Source organism: Bos javanicus, chromosome 1 (assembly GCF_032452875.1).
Source record: "Bos javanicus breed banteng chromosome 1, ARS-OSU_banteng_1.0, whole genome shotgun sequence".
Classification (NCBI taxonomy): Eukaryota; Metazoa; Chordata; class Mammalia; order Artiodactyla; family Bovidae; genus Bos; species Bos javanicus.
In genome coordinates, this window is record NC_083868.1 from 15,969,844 (window position 1) to 15,988,952 (window position 19,109).

The following is a 19,109-nucleotide window of genomic DNA, read 5'->3' on the forward strand; positions in this document are numbered from 1 at the left end:
CTTAAGAGACTCAAGTTTGATCACTGGGTCAGGAAGATCCGCTAGAGGAGAGCATGGCAACCCACTCCAGTATTCTTGCCTGGAGAATCCCATGGACAGAGGAGTCTGGCAGGCTACAGTCCATGGGGTCTCAAACAGTCAGACGTGACTGAAGTGACTTAGCATGCATGCACAGCGATTGTAACAGGCATTCCCGATTATCATTGAGGATAATCTATTTTAAGGTTAGCTGATTAGCAACTTAAATTCCATCTTCAACTTTATTTCCCTTTGCCATGTAGCATAACATATTCATAGATTCCAAGGACAGAGATATCTCTTGAGGTGGAAATGGTCATTATTCTGCTTAATATGACCATTAACTTAACCACTTTCTGGTGCCTCAGACAGTAAAGAATCTGCCTGTAATGTGAGAGGCCCAGGTTCAATCCCTGGGTTGGGAAGATCCCCTGGAGAAGGAAATGGCAACCCACTCCAGTAGTCTTCCCTGGAAAATTCCACGGATGTAGAAGCCTGGCAGGCTATATAGTCCATGGGGTTGCAAAGAGTTGGACATGACTGAGTGACTACACTTCACTTGATTCCAGTGAATCAAAACCTGCTATCTGCTACCTCTTAAGGGAGCAGGAAAAGTGTCCTCTTCTCTTGTGTCCTCTAGAGAAGTCATTTCTCTTGGATCCCAGCAGGGCCAAGTTACAGAATCATTTTGATATATGACAAAACCAATACAATATTGTAAAGTTAAAAAATAAAATAAAACAAAATATATTAAAATAAAAAATCTATAGATATATGCTATCAGGTCTTCCATTTAGAGGCTACTATTTAAAAATTCTCATCTTATCACAGCTGCTATTTGCAAATAGGCATGATTTGTTTATGAACTATCCAAATAAATGATGTTATCTTTTTTAAGATATTACGTAGTCCAATTTACTGGCCATTATAGTTCACTTTCACTTTTCACTTTCATGCACTGGAGAAGGAAATGGCAGCCCACTCCAGTACTCTTGCCTGGAAAATCCCAGGGATAGGGGAGCCTGGTTGGCTTCCATCTGTGGGATTGCACAGAGTCGGACAGGACTGAAGCAACTTAGCAGCAGCAGTAGCAGCACAGTGGCAAAAACATTAAAAAGGAAACCATCATGTAGCTGATTTGGGGCAAACCACTTATAATCTTTGTGTTTCTGTGGCTCAACTATAACAAGTAGTTTTTAACAGAAACTACAAAGGTCCTGTTCAACCCCATTCTTTAAAAGTTTATGGTATATGCTATCAAACACAGATTTCCTATAAAGATCTTGAATCATTTTCCTTACACATCAATGAATCTAATGCTTCCCAATTTTGAAATACTGACAGGCTGGAGTATGTCTGGGAAAGGCAAGCAAATTATAACTTAGATTATAACTTAGTTCATAAAAACAACACCCAACATGATTCTTATGGTAATTCACTGTTTTTTGAATTTTCCCTTGTTAAACTTCTGGAAATATCTTTACTTTTAAAACTACACTAGATAGTTTAGGTAGAATTAAAATAACTTTGTGTCCTTCTTTTAAACACAAACTAAGTGATGCAGTGAGTGGGCAATGCAGCAGGGCAGCCAATCTACAGACTAGGGTTGGGCCACATATTCAGTTGATTTCCACACAACATCTAGCCCCTGAATATCCTTCCAAAGTGCAAATCCACAATTTGAAAATCTAAACAGCAGTGAACTGGAACCCCAAGAGGGCTTTCTGAAAGTATAATTTGTTGGACACTTCTAAAGTAAGAAATAACTCTGTTATTACTACCCTTTCAATTTCTGCACATGGACTACTCTTGGTTCAGCATACTTATCATGCTTGTAAGCACACAAAGATCTCACCTAAGAGAATATTCTAAATGTATTTGCACAATGTATTAGGTTTCTATTGATGCTATTAGTAACAAATGACTACTAACTTAGGGGCTTAACTAGCACTTGTGTATAATTACAGTGTCTGTGCTTCAGAAATATTAGCAAAATAGAAAAGACTTGAGTTTTGACATAAGTCCAAGGTCAAGGTGCTCTCAAGCCTATGCTCCATTCTGGAGGGTCTATGATTGTTCACAGAATTCAGTTCTATGTGGTTGCGGGACTAACTTTCCATTTTCTTTCTGGCTTTCTGCCCAGGGTTGTTGTCTTCTTCTGGATGCTGCCTGCATTCCTTGGCTTTGGTTCCTTTCTTCCAATTTCCATGCCAGCAAGTAAGGTTGAATCTTTTCAAGTTTGAATCTCTGACCTCTCCTTGTGCCAAATCTCTTCCCTGTCTTCTTTTTCTGTTGCATCTCTCTGACATTTTTATCTTCCTCTGCTTCTCTTAAAGGTCAGTGTGATTATACTAGATCCAGGATAATCTACTTATTTAAGGTCAGTTGATATGTACTCTTAATTTCATCTGCAAAATCCTTTCCCAGCAGTACATAGACTCGTATTTGATTGAATAACCACAGGATGGGAATCTTGAGGTATCATTTTCAGAATTCTTCCTACCACACATAGGAATTAAATTTAAGACTTTATTTTCATTTTTACAGTGCCTCACAAACTCACTTTTGGAACAGAAACATGATAAAATAAATCAGAGAAATAAAACTGTACACCTAAATACTGATTTGTTATTGGTAGTATATACTCAGTTGGGTGTTGTTATTTCTATGTTCTAAGGCAGGATGCAGATTCTTTACCAGCTGAGCTACAAGGGAAGCTTGCTTTCCATGTTCCTGTGGACAGACTTTGCACTCCAGGGTGTGTGCATAGACTTAAAGAACTGTATATAATTTAACTCAGCATTCAGTTCAGTTTAGTCGCCCAGTCATGTCTGACTCTTTGCAACCCCATGTACTGCAGCATGCCGGGCCTCCCTGTCCATCACCGACTCCAGGCTTCCCTGTCCATCACCAACTCCTGAAGCCTACTCAAACTCATGTCTATCATGTCAGTGACACCATCCAACCATCTCATCCTCTGTCATCCCCTTCTCCTTCTGCCTTCAATCTTTCCCAGCATCAGGGTCTTTTCCAATGAGTCAGTTCTTCACATCAGGTGGCCAAAGTATTGGAGTTTCAGCTTCAGCATCAGTCCTTCTGATGAATATTCAGGAGTTATTTCCTTTAGGATTGACTAGCTTGCATTCATTTTCCCCGGGTTGCTTATCAATGTCCTAGTGGCATGTTACTTTATTATTATTGTCACTGGTTGTCAGATATATTGTTCTCCACATCTTCAACTCTTGCCTGTCTGTATTTACACCTTCTGGTAGCAGATGCTGTATTTTTTCACCCAGAAGAAAATCACTGGGTATCCTCAGCATTTCCCCTTTGCTATTGATACTCTCTATACGCTCAATCATCACATTGATTTTCCTTCTTACTTTAAAACAACAGTTTTACTGGGGTGTGATTTCTGCTTATAAAGATTATCATGTGCCTTATGCTCACAGGTTAAATTTCAGTCAATGTTTTGAGTGAATTACTTTTCCCACCACCTGCCCCTTGCTGAACACCTTTGGGTTTATTTATTTTCTAATTTGGATCTTCTGGCTCAGGTCTATGTTTTCCAGGCTTTTCCTATATGTACCCAATTGAGGAAGATTTGAAGTAAGCCTTGTTCACATATCCAGTTCTCTAGTTCCACCACTTCTCAGCAAAGTCATGCATTAAAAGGACCAGTCCAACTTTCTCCTTGCCCCCTCACATGGAGTAACCCAGAAAGGACAAGTGTAATAAAATTGGTAAGTGAGTGATAAGGAATGGGCAGCTGTGACTCATCCCCTAGCTGAGAAGGATAGTGCATCCTTTTTGTTTTTGGTTGGGCTAGTTCTTTGTTGCTATACTCAGGCTTTCTCTCTAGTTGTGGCAATCGGGGGCTCCTCTTTGTTGCGGTGCATGGGTTTTGTTGCAGAACACTGGCTCCAGGGCACAGGGGCTTCAGTGGTCGTGGCTCTCAGGCTCTAGAGCACAGGCTCAGCAGTTGTGGTACAGGGGCTTAGTTGCTCCACAGCACGTGGGATCCTCCTTGGGCCAGGGATTGAATCCATGTATCCCTGCATTGGTAGGTGGATTCTTATCCACCGTGCCACCAGGAAAGTCATGGATAGTGCATTCTCCAGTCCCACAGAAATCCTACTGGGGTAAGCCTGTAGTTTGGGATGGACAAGTTCATCTAGGAGAACAAATATTAGGAAGCCAGGTTGCAGTCACATATAGAGGTCATGTCCTCCAAATCAGTTTCAGAAGTAATAAAGTTAAAGTTTTGTTCTCCATCTGTTCGACTCCATGATTATTTTCAGTTGGTTTGTAACTCACAAGGGAAGAAAAGCAGTGATAAATTATGACCCTCTCAAAACCCAGCAGTGTCTGACATATGCTCTGATTTTTATTCACCTCCGCTGCCACATACTCCATTTATTCAGTTTGTACTCCTGTTATTTTTTTTTTTTTTTCTGTCCCAGGTGTTACAAACTCCCACTGCCTGAGAGATAAATGTCTGATTTTTTGATTCCCTGATATTTTCCTGATGACTAGCACAATGCCTGGCACACAGTCAAAATTCACTAAATATACTTTGATTACCTCCATTAAAACTGAAAGTCAATGTTGTCTTGGGTATAGCCTGCCTGAGAAATGGACATTGTCTGCTTATGTTATCAAATAAATTATTTTTTTAGCCTTCTACCTTAGCTTAGTTTGAACTTTAGTTCTTTTCCTTCTAAACCATTTTAATTTTTTTCCATTTAATTGACCAAGTGAAAAGAAGGATTCTTTATCAAACAACCCTAAATATATGTATGTATAAATATACATATATATATATGTATTAAAAAAAGTAATCCTCTTACTTTTTTTATTCTGTGTTCTTCAAACACCTCCTTATAGTGCTGTTGCTCTAATGTGAGTTTATCTCTATGGCTCTGTTCCATATCGCACTGACAAAGTCATTTTACCCTACAAGTTCCTACAGCATGCATTACTCTTTGTTAAAAAAAAAAAAAAAAAAAACATATAAATATAAAGAATATTGGGCAAATAACTTCCTTAGATTCATGAAGTTTCTTTTGAAACAGTATCTTAGTATATCCTTAACTTCTGAGATTGGTTCTATTCTATACTCTACACCAGCTCACCAAGCCACCATCATTCCTTCATCACAGCTTTATTTTTTTTTTTTAAAGCTTAATCATCACAAGTATAATGATCAGTAAAACTTCAGTACTAGCTTTTCACCTTCAAGGTTTCTTATACTTAAATATATTCAGAAGACTTCTGAAATAAGTGTGTTTCCAGAATTACATCATTCCTCCTGCCAAGAGTTTGTTTTAATGCTACTTCAAGCTAAAATTAATTACATGAAAGTTTAAGTCCCTCCAATAAGCTGATCTTAATTTCATTTATCCTTCTCTCTATGTATCTGTTAGCTTTATTTGAGGCAGTCATGGCTTTGTTGATCCTCCTTTCATGCACATATCCAAATATACATCAAGGTTTAAAGCCTGACTGTAGGTATTTTTCCTTGCCAAATGCATATCTTGTGTTTTCTCAAGAAATAACACTCTCTGGGAATTTCTCAGGAGTTAAAAATAATCATTTTTATTAGGGGAGAAGAAACTCAAATCTTAAGGCAATGTAGTTAAATAGCCAATCATCCCAGTACCCATATTAAATATGTGACTTTACTCATATTAATTTTATTCAAATTAACTTTTCACTGCTGCTGCTGCTGCTAAGTCGCTTCAGTCGTGTCCAACTCTGTGCGACCCCAGAGACGGCAGCCCACCAGGCTCCCCCGTCCCTGGGATTCTCTAGGCAAGAACACTGGAGTGGGTTGCCATTTCCTTCTCTAATACATGAAAGTGAAAAGTGAAAGTGAAGTCACTCAGTCCTGTCTGACTCTTAGCGACCCCATGGACTGCAGCGCACCAGGCTCCTCCATCCATGGGATTTTTCAGGCAACTTTTCACTAAGTGCTGCATAATTTAATAAGTACTTAACACAATTGAGATATCATGGAAAGAAAATTGGAGCTAGATATTTAAAAATACTGACATTACCAAAAATGTAAACTATGGGTAATTAACATACATATTTCAACAGTCTGGACCCCACAAACATTTTTCATGAATGCTTTACTGGGAAAGACTGTAATTCTCAAAAATTCTAAAGTTACATAAAAATAAGAGTGAAACACACAAAAAATTCCACCCACATAGCAACATGATCTTCACTTCCTACACATCTTTAGTGCATGTAAAATTCATTCACAGAAGCAAGGAAAATAAATACTTCAAATTCAGATCTGGTGTATCTTAGCAAGTGGAGCTTAAAGTATAATTTTTCAAATAGAGTCTTTAAAATGAATCATAAAGATTTCAAGGCCATATGTGTATTTAGTGGTAGATGTCAAAATGTTGTTGTCAATTACTGGGTTCTGTTGATCTGAATTATCAAGAGGTTTATTTGTAGACTATCTGAAATGTCCTTCACACGATTAGCCCTAATGTGTATGCTTACGTTATGTAGATTTTTTTTAAATAAAAGATATCAAAGAGCAGGATATGTGCTCTTTGATTGCACTTGGGATTCAGCTAGTTATTTTATATCGTCAGTTTATGTTCTATATGTACACTGGTTGACAATTTAACATCATAAGCAGCCACACTCATGTGAAACCTGAAGCTTTACAGGATGTTTTTTTTAAATGGGAATGAGTTTATGGAGAACTCTGGACTGAGAAGAATAAAATTCTCCTTAGGTAAAAGGTGTAAAAATGCCATAATGTGAGCAACATCTCAAGATGTCCCTAATAGCATCACTTCAAATGCTTTTATCTTAAAAGTTCTTTATAAGGTAAGCGATACTCAAGAGTTTGAGGAATAGGGCTTCCTAGTATATTTTATAAGAGATTATGAACTATATATATTTTTAATTGATAAGGCAACAATATTAAAATATTATTTATTAAGTAGTTGAAGACTGAGAATTGTTTGCCAAAAATTGTGACTTTAAAGTAACTACAACTCTAACTTAACCTTTTGTCAACAATTGGCAATTTAAACTTAGTACTAAAGTCACCCGTTAGATATACTAAATCCATACCACTGATATTAAAATAATGCTTGCCTGACTATTTTGCTGTATCTGACATGAAAGTATTTAGGAAATCTAAAAGTCATGAATAAACAGGTTAACAAGGCAAGACATAAGTCATTATAAAGTCATGCATGCTAGAAATTAACTCATTTATTCATTCATGAGTCTATTTAGTTATCTACAATTTTAGGTTGAGATTTTAATTGAGATTGTTAAAGACCCACATGAAGATTATAAAGAGTAATACAGAGACATCCCATGTACAGCCTACCTAATTTTCTCCAATGATACCATTAAAAAAAAAAAAATTACTCAATATCACAACCAGGATATTGTCTTTGATAGGTACTACCTGTCTTATTGGAGAAGGAAATGGCAACCCACTCCAGTACTCTTGCCTGGAGAATCCCATGGATGGAGGAGCCTGGTTGGCTACAGTCCACGGGGTTGCAGAGAGTCAGACACGACTGAGCGACTTCACTCACTCACTCACATGTCTTATTCAGATCTCCTTTTTAGCTTGTTCTCATTTGTGTATGTGTGTGTACGTGTGTTTATTAAACTCTCTACAATTCTGTCATCTCTATAGGTATAAATATTCACCACCACAAGAATCTGTCCTCTTGCCTTTTATAGGTTTTATGTGGATATAAGTTTTCATTTCTCTGGAACACATGACCAAGTGTGCAATTGTTGATCTGAATTGGGTCATATGAGTGACTGCACGTTTGGTTTTATAAGAAACTACAAAACTAATATCATGTATGAAACGAGATGCCAGTCCAGGTTCGATGCACGATACTGGATGCTTGGGGCTAGTGCACTGGGACGACCCAGAGGGACGGTATGGGGAGGGAGGAGGGAGGAGGGTTCAGGATGGGGAACACATGTATACCTGTGGTGGATTCATTTTGATATTTGGCAAAACTAATACAATTATGTAAAGTTTAAAAATTAAATAAAATTAAAAAAAAAAAAAAAAACTACAAAACTAATGTTGAGAGTGGCTGTTTCATTCTAAATCCTCACCAACAATATACAATGTTTCCAGTTTCTCTGAACCTTCACCAGTATCTAGTGTAAAGAATGGAGACTAGAGTTTAAGAGGACTTGCTGCTGCTGCTAAGTCGCTTCAGTCGTGTCCGACTCTGTGCGACCCCATAGACGGCAGCCCACCAGGCTCCCCCGTCCCTGGGATTCTCCAGGCAAGAACACTGGAGTGGGTTGCCATTTCCTTCTCCAATGCGTGAAAGTGAAAAGTGAAAGTGAAGTCGCTCGGTCGTGTTCGACTCTTAGCGACCCCACGGACTGCAGCCCACCAAGCTCCTCCAGGATCTATACTTAGTGGTTTATAATCTAGCCAGACCAGCAATCTTTCATGTTGCATTTATATTATGAGAACTATGGAGCAAAGGAAGCCCATTTTCAGAGAAAGAAGACAATGAAAGGAACATAAAAGAAGCAGCGACTGCTGGAGAGAGGAAACTAACAACACGTCAGTCTTGGGCCTGACAACTCTTCCTGAAGATGTGTGCCCTGTCCTTTCTGTAACATGGATTCTATAAGATATTTCAGTATATTTCCCCCCTCTTTACCTAGTTAGTTGTCATAGCTAAAAATTAAAACAACAGAAACATTTCTTCCTAATACACTAGGTGGTGAAGACTGTAACTGGATTATGGAACCTAAATTAAGGCTATTTCCTAAAATACATTGAAACTGCCAAAGTGCCAACAACTCTAGGTCAGATTTGAACTGTGCTCACATGTTGTTACATTCTTAACATATGTACATCACCTATGGTTTCAGTAATTATTAAAGAAGTTTTTTCTTAAAGGATTTAGCACAATTCCTGCTGAGAATAAAAGTATATAATTTCTAAGTGTGAAAATACTTTTAAAGAAATAAGATTTGCTATTGTTAAGCAAGAAATTTTCATGGATTTTGGATGAAACTGCCTATCAGCTAAGTCTAAATTTGGGGAAAAGATGGTGTTGGCCTTGGAGCTGAACCCCCAAAAGGTATCATCTTTAAAGTAGTTTTTAATATTTATCTAGTTCAGAGCTTAAGGTTATTAAGATTTATTTAGTGATTAATGAAGGGATGATGGGAAAGAACTGCCTGTAGCAATTCCTAATACTACTAGCCAATGTGTTGTGTTTGTGTGTGTGTCTGGAAAAGTGAAAGTGTTAGTCACTCAGTCATGTCCAGCTCTTTGCGACCCCATGAACTATAGCTGTCCAAGCTCCTCTGTCAATGGGATTCTCCACTCCAGAATACTGGAGTGGGTTGCCATTCCTTTCTCCAGGAGATCTTACCAACTCAGGAATCCAACCCAGATCTCCCACCTTGCAGGCAGATTCTTTACCATCTGAGCACCAGGGAAGGCCCATGTCTGGGGAGAGAAATAAAAATGTCTTGTACCTCTTCTGTATAGAAGGCTCCTAGGTGATCATTTTGGTGGTTTCTCTTCACTCCCTACCATCCTCACTCTCCCTCTTCTCTCATTTACCCCAATACTAATAATGACTTATTAAAGGATCCCCTTCAACTAGAAAATATGTTCTCCCTCTATGGTAATCCTGGTAAATAAGATACTTTCTGCATCATTGCCTTCCAATGATATTCTGACAATCCTTATAGATTACAGCCCTGGGCAACTGTCCAAATGACTTAACCTATAATCTCTCTCGGGTTGCCCTTTTTGAAGATAGAACACTTCCTTCTGTTTCCAGCCAACAAAGAGACCCTGCTTATTGATTAACAGAGACAAACTTGTCCCCACAAATCAAAGCTCCTCATTCATGGTACATTGGGCATAACTCTGGAAAGAGAAGACAGACTTCTTTCACCTATTCTCGTATTGAGTTTTTAAGAAGTCATATTTAATTCAGGATTTTCAAATTAAATCAATCATGGCCTGGTACTCTTAGTTGAGTTCAGTTCAGTCACTCAGTTGTGTCTGACTCTTTGCGACCCCATGAATCGCAGCATGCCAGGCCTCCCTGTCCATCACCAACTCCCAGAGTTCACTGAGACTCACATCCATCGAGTCAGTGATGCCATCCAGCCATCTCATCCTCTGTTGTCCCCTTCTCCTCCTGCCCCCAATCCCTCCCAGCATCAGAGTCTTTTCCAATGAGTCAACTCTTCACATGAGGTGGCCAAAGTACTGGAGTTTCAGCTTTAGCATCATTCCTTCCAAAGAAATCCCAGGGATCATCTCCTTCAGAATGGACTGGTTGGATCTCCTTGCAGTCCAAGGGACTCTCAAGAGTCTTCTCCAACATCAATTCTTTGGCACTCAGCCTTCTTCACAGTCCAACTCTCACATCCATACATGACCACAGGAAAAACCATAGCCTTGACTAGATGGACCTTTGTTGGCAAAGTAATGTCTCTGCTGTGGAATATGCTATCTAGGTTGGACATAACTTTCCTTCCAAGGAGTAAGTGTATTTTAATTTCCTGGCTGCAGTCACCATCTGCAGTGATTTTTGAGCTCAAAAAAATAAAGTCTGACACTGTTTCCACTGTTTCCTCATCTCATGAAGTGATGGGACTGGATGCCATGATCTTCGTTTTCTGAATGTTGAGCTTTAAGCCAACTTTTTCACTCTCTACTTTCACTTTCATCAAGAGGCTTTTGAGTTCCTCTTCATTTTCTGCCATAAGGGTGGTGCCATCTGCATATCTGAGGTTATTGATATATCTCCCGGCAATCTTGATTCCAGCTGTGTTTCTTCCAGTCCAGTGTTTCTCATGATGTACTCTGCATATAAGTTAAATAAGCAGGGTGACAATATACAGCCTTGACGTACTCCTTTTCCTATTTGGAACCAGTCTGTTGTACTCTTAAGTTTCTCACTATTTGAAAAAGTGTTAAAGAAATGGTCAGCTTTTAGGACTTATGTAATTAAAGCTTCAAGTTATGAGCATCAAGTGATATGACATCTTAGAATTATTACAATTTGTAAATAATGCTTTTTCCCTCTTTTTTATTTTTTAAATTATGAAAGTATAAGAACACATTTACATGAGATTTGGAACATATAGAACAAAGCTACATATAGTTCCACCATATATTACAATTATTTTTAAGTAGAATAATTAAGACTTTAAGTTGGGATTTCAATATCAAACTCTCAAAAATTAATAAAATGAATATACAGAAAAGTAGAAGGGTACAGTCTACCTGAAAAGCACCATGAACCAATTCAACATAATTAAGATTTATGCAATTTTCACACAACAGCAAGATCCAAATTTTATTCACGTTCCCACAGACTATAAACCAGGAGACACTGGATCCTATCCAGGGACATAAAACAAGGTGCAAAATCCAGGATCTAAAGGTAATGAAATCATACAGAGTCTGTTCTCTTATCACTGTGGGATTATGTTAGAAATTAATATTTAAAGATATTTGAAAATAACCCACATATTTTCAAGTTCAATGTAATATTTACCAAGAGAGATCTTTGACTTAGCCATTCAAAACCTCAATAAAGTTAGAAGACTGAAAAAACATGGAGGGTGACTGCAGAGAAGAAAATAAATACTATGTTGAAAAACAAACAAACAGACCAAAAATGGGGAATTGGCATGTGATATTATTAACTAAAATACTGATTTTGCTCACATTTCACAAAATTTTATGCTAAAAACCATGTCTATTATCTGCTTTCATTTCTTATTGAAGATTCCATATTGTATTTAGTTTCATTGAGCAGCTTCAGCTGCATGCAACAAATTCTGATAAATTCTCTTTTCATTTTTATTCTGTTACAAATATTTTCTAATTTTCCTTGTCATGACTTCTTAGATACACCCATCATTTAAAATTGGACATTTAATTTTCAAACACACATGGTTTTTAAAGTATATTTGACATGAATTTCTCATTTAAGACTGCATTTTAAACTTTCATGTTTCTCATTTATTACCTAATTTAAGGACAGTAAGGACAAACAACCAATGCTCAGCAAATGATGACATTCTCACCAAGTTAGTCTGTTTCCCTAATGAAATTCAACCAGGTAAAATGTACTTCATTGGACACATGGGAAGAAATTAATTGTAGGGTCAAGTTTGACCTACCATAGCATTTCTACAATTTTTTGGCAGAAGGAGCAGTTGTTGATTTTCTATGTCCACATCTAAACAAATGACAGTGACATGAGTTCTTGTATTTATAAGTGAAAATTAAAATAGAAAAACAGGGACCCACTGTATAGCACAGGGAACTCTGTTCAATGTTATGTGGCAGCCTGGATGGGAGGGAAGGTTGGGGGAGAATGGCTACATGCATATATGTGTGGCTGAGTCCCTCTGCTGTTCACCTGAATCTACCACAACATTGCAAAGGCTATAGCCCAATACAAAATAAAATGGTAATTAAAAAAAAAAAAAAGCCAAAAAACAGCACTTCCATTTTCTCAGATAATGTTGAGAAATTTCAGAGGGCATGGTCTAAACAGGTTTCTCAGGACCTTCTCTCCCCCCGTTTGGCCATAATATAATGCTGCTTTGGCGGGCACTAAGAAAGAAGTGTGGTCAGCACCAGTTTTGGAGCATTGCAGGCCTCTACTTTCTGCCACTGCTCTTTTTCTTCCAGCTTCCACTGAAGGGACTCTATCAGCCCTCAGTATTTCATCTTGTGTGTGGGACACACATTCATTTAATTTTTCAACACAGAGCAGAGAGCCAGAGCTTTTATAACAGGCTATAGAAAATGGAATTAAAAGACAGACAACCTCTGCAATGACCTCATACATTTGCAGATGGATTCACTTCCATGGCTGGCTGCCTGCTTCATGTGACAAAGACCATTTCCCCCATCATCTGATGTATCATCATGCTTTAAAATGCAAGCTAAACCTATTATGGGAATCAATTCGTAATCCTTGCCCATTATCATTTCATGCTCTCAAATGTGTCTCAATAGGATATTGAGAGTGGAAATGTCACGGTGTCAGCAAAGCAATCACATGGAAGCGCCACACCAATAGATGTCACAGAGTTGGGGTTATTTTTATACATCAACCCCAGGTCTCCTACATTGCAGGCAGAGTCTTTACCAGACTCTTTACTAAGAGTCTAAGCCACCAGGGAAATTAACATTAAACCACAACAAGACAAAAATGTGACATTCCAGATTAAAAAAAAATGTTCAACTCTTTCTTATTAAGAGTATAAATCATATAATTGAATTTCAACAAGATTTAAGTTAGTAAACATAAATACAGTGAAAGCAAGTGTATTTATAAATTTCAGTTCAGTTCAGTTCAGTTATTTAGTCATGTCCGACTCTGCGACCCCATGGACTGCAGCATGCCAGGCCTCCCTGTCCATCTCAAACTTCCGGAGTCTACTCAAAATCATGTCCATTGAGTTGGTGATGCCATCCAACCATCTCATCCTCTGTCGTCCCCTTCTCCTCCCGCCTTCAGTCTTTCCCATCATCAGGGTCTTTTAAAATGAGTCAGTTCTTTGCATCAGGTGGCAAAGTACTGGAGTTTCAGCTTTACCTTCAGTTCTTCCAATGAATATTCAAGACTGATTTCCTTTAGGATGGACTGGTTGGATCTTCTTGCAGTCCAAGGGACTCTCAAGAGTCTTACACAACATCACAGTTCAAAAGCATCAATTCTTCAGCACTCAGCTTTCTTTATAGTCCAACTCTCACATCCACACATGACTATTGGAAAAACCATAGCCTTGACTAGACGGACCTTTGTTGACAAAGTAATGTCTCTGCTTTTTAATATGCTGTCTAGGTTGGTCATAACTTTCCTTCCATGGAGTAAGCGTCTTTTAATTTCATGACTGCAGTCATCATCTGCCGTGATTTTGGAGCCCCCCAAAATAAAGTCTGCCACTATTTCCACTGTTTCCCCATCTATTTCCCATGAAGTGATGGGACGGAATGCCATGATCTTAGTTTTCTGAATGTTGAGTTTTAAGCCAACTTCTTCACTTTCCTCTTTCACTTTCATCAAGAGGCTCTTGAGTTCCTCTTCACTTTCTGCCATAAAGGTGGTGTCATCTGTATATCTGAGGTTATTGATATTTCTCCCAGCAATCTTGATTCCAGCTTGTGCTTGTTCCAGCCCAGCGTTTCTCATGACTGCATATAAGTTAAATAAGCAGGTAACAATATATAGCCTTGACATACTCCTTTCCCTATTTGGAACCAGTCTGTTGTTCCATGTCCAGTTCTAACTCTTGCTTCCTGGCCTGCATTTAGGTTTCTCAAGAGGCAGGTCAGGTGGTCTGGCATTCCCATCTCTTTCAGAATTTTCCACAGTTTGTTATGACCCACACAGTCAAAGGCTTTGGCATAGTCAATAAAGCAGAAATAGATGTTTTTCTGAAACTCTCTTGCTTTTTTGATGATCCAACAGATGTTGGCAATTTGATCTCTGGTTCCTCTGCCTTTTCTAAAACCAGCTTGATTGTTGAAGGCTGGCCTAGAGAATTTTGAGCATTATTACTAGTGTGTGAGATGAATGCAAATGTGTAGTAGTTTGAGCATTCTTTGGCATTGCCTTTCTTTAGGATTGGAATGAAAACTGACCTTTTCCAGTCCTGTGGCAACTGCTGAGTTTTCCAAATTTGTTGGCATATTGAGTGCAGCACTTTCAAAGCATCATCTTTTAGGATTTGAAATAGCACAATTGAAATTCCATCACTTCCAGGAGCTTTGTTCATAGTGATGCTACCTAAGGACCACTTGACTTCGCATTCCAGGATGTCTTACTCTAGGTGAGTGATCATACCATCGTGATTATATGGGTTGTGAAGATCTTTTTTGTATAGTTCTTCTGTGTATTCTTGCCACTTCTTCCTAATATCTGCTGCTTCTGTTAGATAATTTTAGTTTAATATAAAATCTTACTGGCATGAGATTAAATGGTGGCATGAGAAAACTTATTTTGGGAATTTTAATAGTCTGAATAGTTGCTTATTATTGTACAGTTATCTTTGTCCATAAGCTAACTAAGTACGAGACAAAATTATATAAGATTTTTTTCCCTTAAGGTCTCTTCTATAATAATCTCTACATAGATACTACAGCTTGTCCAGCACTTGTACTATTTTATAATAAAAAGGACATATTGTCAAATACATCTATTAAATAAAAGCTGAAATCTAAATGCATTGTACAAAAAAAGAGGTTAAAAAATGCTAAGTATTTTACCATTGTGCATGCTCAGTTGCTAACTTCTGTCGGACTCTGAGACCCCAAAGACTGTAGCCATCGAGGGGATGGCCTCTGTCCACAGGATTTTTCAGGCAAGAACACTGGGGATACTACTCCAGGGGATCTCCCTACCCCAAGGAGATGTCTCTTGTGACTCCTGCATTGACAGGAAGATGGATTCTTTACCACTAGTGCCACCTGGGAAGCCACATTTTACCCAAGGTCATCCTAATTAAAAGATGAACTAGAAATAAGAAATGAAATTTAGTAAACATCTGCCTGACTGGGCTCTTAATATTGCAAAGTCTTCTAATTGGTATTAATATTACAACAGAGATGTCAATTCCAGCCTTCCATGCTGCCTAGTACAGATTGCATTTTATTAGTCTAAAGACACAAATGATTTGAAGTGATAATTAAAATGTTTCTTTAGTCAGTCCTATTTTATTCCTTGTCAACTGATTCAAGATCACATGCCATTGTCCAGTGTTACATTCCACACTTTAAGCATTTTTCTAATTTATTTTATACCTATAAAATATTTATGGCTGTTTATATTTTCAATGTACCTTGGGAAGTTATAGCAACTAATTGTAATTAACTTCAAATTGGCTTATGATATAACATAACATTTCCATTAATTTAGTAACTCAAGCTCACAGGCACAACAATTTCTAATGTAAGCAGAGTTATTTCATAATTCAGAGGCATATTTTTGCTTATTTTTCTTGGAAAAATGACAGTCATATCTTTCTTAAGGAACACATTAAATAGCAAAGCTAACCTGATATATTATGGTTTTGGGTTTAATTCTTCTTGACAAAGGATATGAAAAAGAAGAGATCAGGGACTTCCCTGGCTAAGACTCTGTGCTCCCCATGGAAGGGGCCCAGGTTCAAGCCCTATCCAGGGAACTAGATTCCACAAGTGTCAGTCACTCAGTTGTGTCTGACTCTTTGCATCCCCATGAACTGTGGCCCACCAGGTTCCTCTGCCCATGTAGTTCTCCAGGCAAGAATACTGGAGTGGGTTGCCATTTCCTTTTTCAGGGGATCTTCCTGACCCAGGGATCAAACCTGGGTCTCCCCTACTGCAGGCAGAGTCTTTACCATCTGAGCTACAGGGAAGCCCAAATGCCACAACTAAAAGATCTTGTATGCCTCAATGAAGACCCAGTGCAGCCAAATAAAAAAATAATAAAATACTAAAAAGAAGAGACAAAGAGACTACAAGTTGGGTATCTCCTTGGTGACATGCAGTTTTCTTTTAACTGTAATACTTTTGCAGTCAACCAATTTCAACGTACATAAGTTATCGAATTGTCTATTATTTACTACTTGTATTGATAGGTTTAGCTTTTTACCATTATGTGGTCTCAATTTCATACTGCCTGAAGCACTTTTATGCTATTTGGAATGGGTATCTGGACTGGGTACCTGAATAAGCCTACTTAATCCATAGCTCAAGTGCACACTGCTGGTTATAGTTATCTGTGGATTCATAAGGACCTTGTATCCCGCTCCTACTTTTCAGATTCTTATTGAGTTGCCCTACTTGACAATCTAGTTCAAACTGGGCTCTGGTTTTGCTCCCTTGTATTAGAATCCCAGCCTTGATACCCCGCTTATAGCATGATGGATTCAGTAGAATGGCTTTAGTTTTCATCAGCCCTGCAGTTCCATTCCTGAGCCACCCTCCTAGTGCCCAGTCATAGCAAAATTGAGCAAACACACAGAGATCTGAAATAGATAACACTCTGCTTCTTCTTGACTGCCCAAACTCACATCTTCTCCAATAAATAGGGCAACTGTGTTTTAACAAAATATTCTGTTTTAACATATTATCATTCACTTGTGAATATTATTCACATGGAGCAATATGCTATGTGATGTATGCATGCAAACCAATATGACTGTATGATCCATATACGTGTTTGTTACTATTTCCCCAATTTTACTTTTAAAAAAAATTTTACAGGGGAATTTATTTTCATTACAAAGAAACATTTACATGTCACTTCTGAGGTCCTTAACCAGTAGGGTTCTGATGTTCTATAAAAACATGATTTAATTTATAGAAAGTCAGTATGCACACAGTTTGATTACGAAGTTCAGTTTGCACTGTGCCGACTTTTGCTTTCATTGGATTCATAATGACTGCATAATAAAATCCAAATCCTCTTAATTAGCACAAAGGGTTCTTCTGTTATTTATATTTCTAGAAGACTCACACAATAAATTGTTTTATTTTGTTTTGTTTTCCTTTTTAGAGGTCTTAATGTCCTTGTGCTCCCCCTTGCTCTGTGTTTGCCTAGCAGACATGTATTCCTTCTCTAAGGTAAAGCGCAAATGGCAGCATTTTAGTAAAGCTTTCCAGCACTCCTCTGAGAAAAATTAACTGCCTCACAACTGTAGAGTCTGTATGTGGATTTTAGTATAGCATACTATAGTATGATTATAAAGGAAAATAACTTCAAGGTCCTCTGTTAGTAAATTAAAATCTTTAAAAACATATAAGCATTAAATCTAGAGTTTACAAATTAAATACAAAGAAAATCAAAATATGAAATTCAAATAACAAGAGTAACTTAATATGCAGTTAAATCAATACTCACAGTGCTCTCAGGGTACTTACTACATTAGTCCAAGTTCCTTTGAATCATAAGAAAAGTCATTTGTCCTAGAACTTTTCTTTGTCAAATTGCAAAATCCAAGTTTACTTCATTAAATTAAGTTTGCCTCATTAAAATTAAATACTATTTGAACTTTATTTGAAAGAAAAGATCCTTATTTTGTTTTAAAAATCAATAATAATTACAGAATCTATATATATTTTTTCCATTTTCTAAAGACAGTTGTAAAACTCTGAGAGGTGTCCATTAATATGATTTTGGATTGTTGGATAAATACCTTGCGTATTCTTTTCATTCATGTACAAATTATTCTATCATAATTTTAATAAGATATTACTAGCTGTCTATAATAAATCTGAGTTAACTGTAAATGTTAGAGATACCAAGGCAAGCAGTACTCTATATAAGCAGTACTCTACTATGTCAATGAATTCTAGTGCTTTTATCCTTTTCTTTAATAATCATTTCAAAAATAATTATGTTATCACCAGTTTTGGTTAGTTAATGTTAGTTGCTTAGTTTTGTCTGATTCTTTGTGACCCCGTGGACTGTATCCAACCAGGCTCCTCTGTCCATGTGATTTCCCAGACAAGGATACTGGAGTGGGTTGCCATTCCCTTCTCCAGGTTATGTGCTGAGAAACTAAGACATAAATTTTTAAATAGCCAGGATTCCAAGTTGTGAAAAATCAAAAACTTTATGAAGCATGACATTTATATTGCAGAAGTATATAGTAGCACCTATAACATGAAGTTATTTACAAGATCAGTATTTTAGAAATGGATTATTAAAAATTCTTTTATATCATAAGAGGTTACTAAAGATATCATTTCTGATGTGATTAAATGGTCAAACTTAGTAAATCTGTGTGAGATTTTTCCATGCTTAAGGGGTCTGTCTGTAAGATTATATCAGCACTGTGGAGCATAATTAGTATAGCATAATTAGGTCAATCAGCTATAAAGAGGGCTGACTTTTATACTGTTTTGTGTGTATATGTGTTAGTCACTCAGTCATGTCTGACTCTTTGCAATCCCACAGGCTGTAGCCTACCAGACTTTTGTCCATGGGATTCTCCAGGCAAGAATTCTGTAATTTAAATAGTTGTTGAATGAAGGGCTTTAGTAAAAAAAAAAAAAAAAAAAGAAGCTCCCA

At 37.5% G+C, this 19,109-nt stretch overlaps 1 protein-coding gene across 2 annotated transcripts in view; it reads right to left on the reverse strand.

Annotated features, from left to right (window-relative positions):
- The window catches only part of NCAM2 (neural cell adhesion molecule 2), a 562,754-nt gene that overhangs the window by 316,385 nt on the left and 227,260 nt on the right, over positions 1-19,109 (reverse strand). The gene's annotated exons all lie outside the window — the stretch shown is intronic.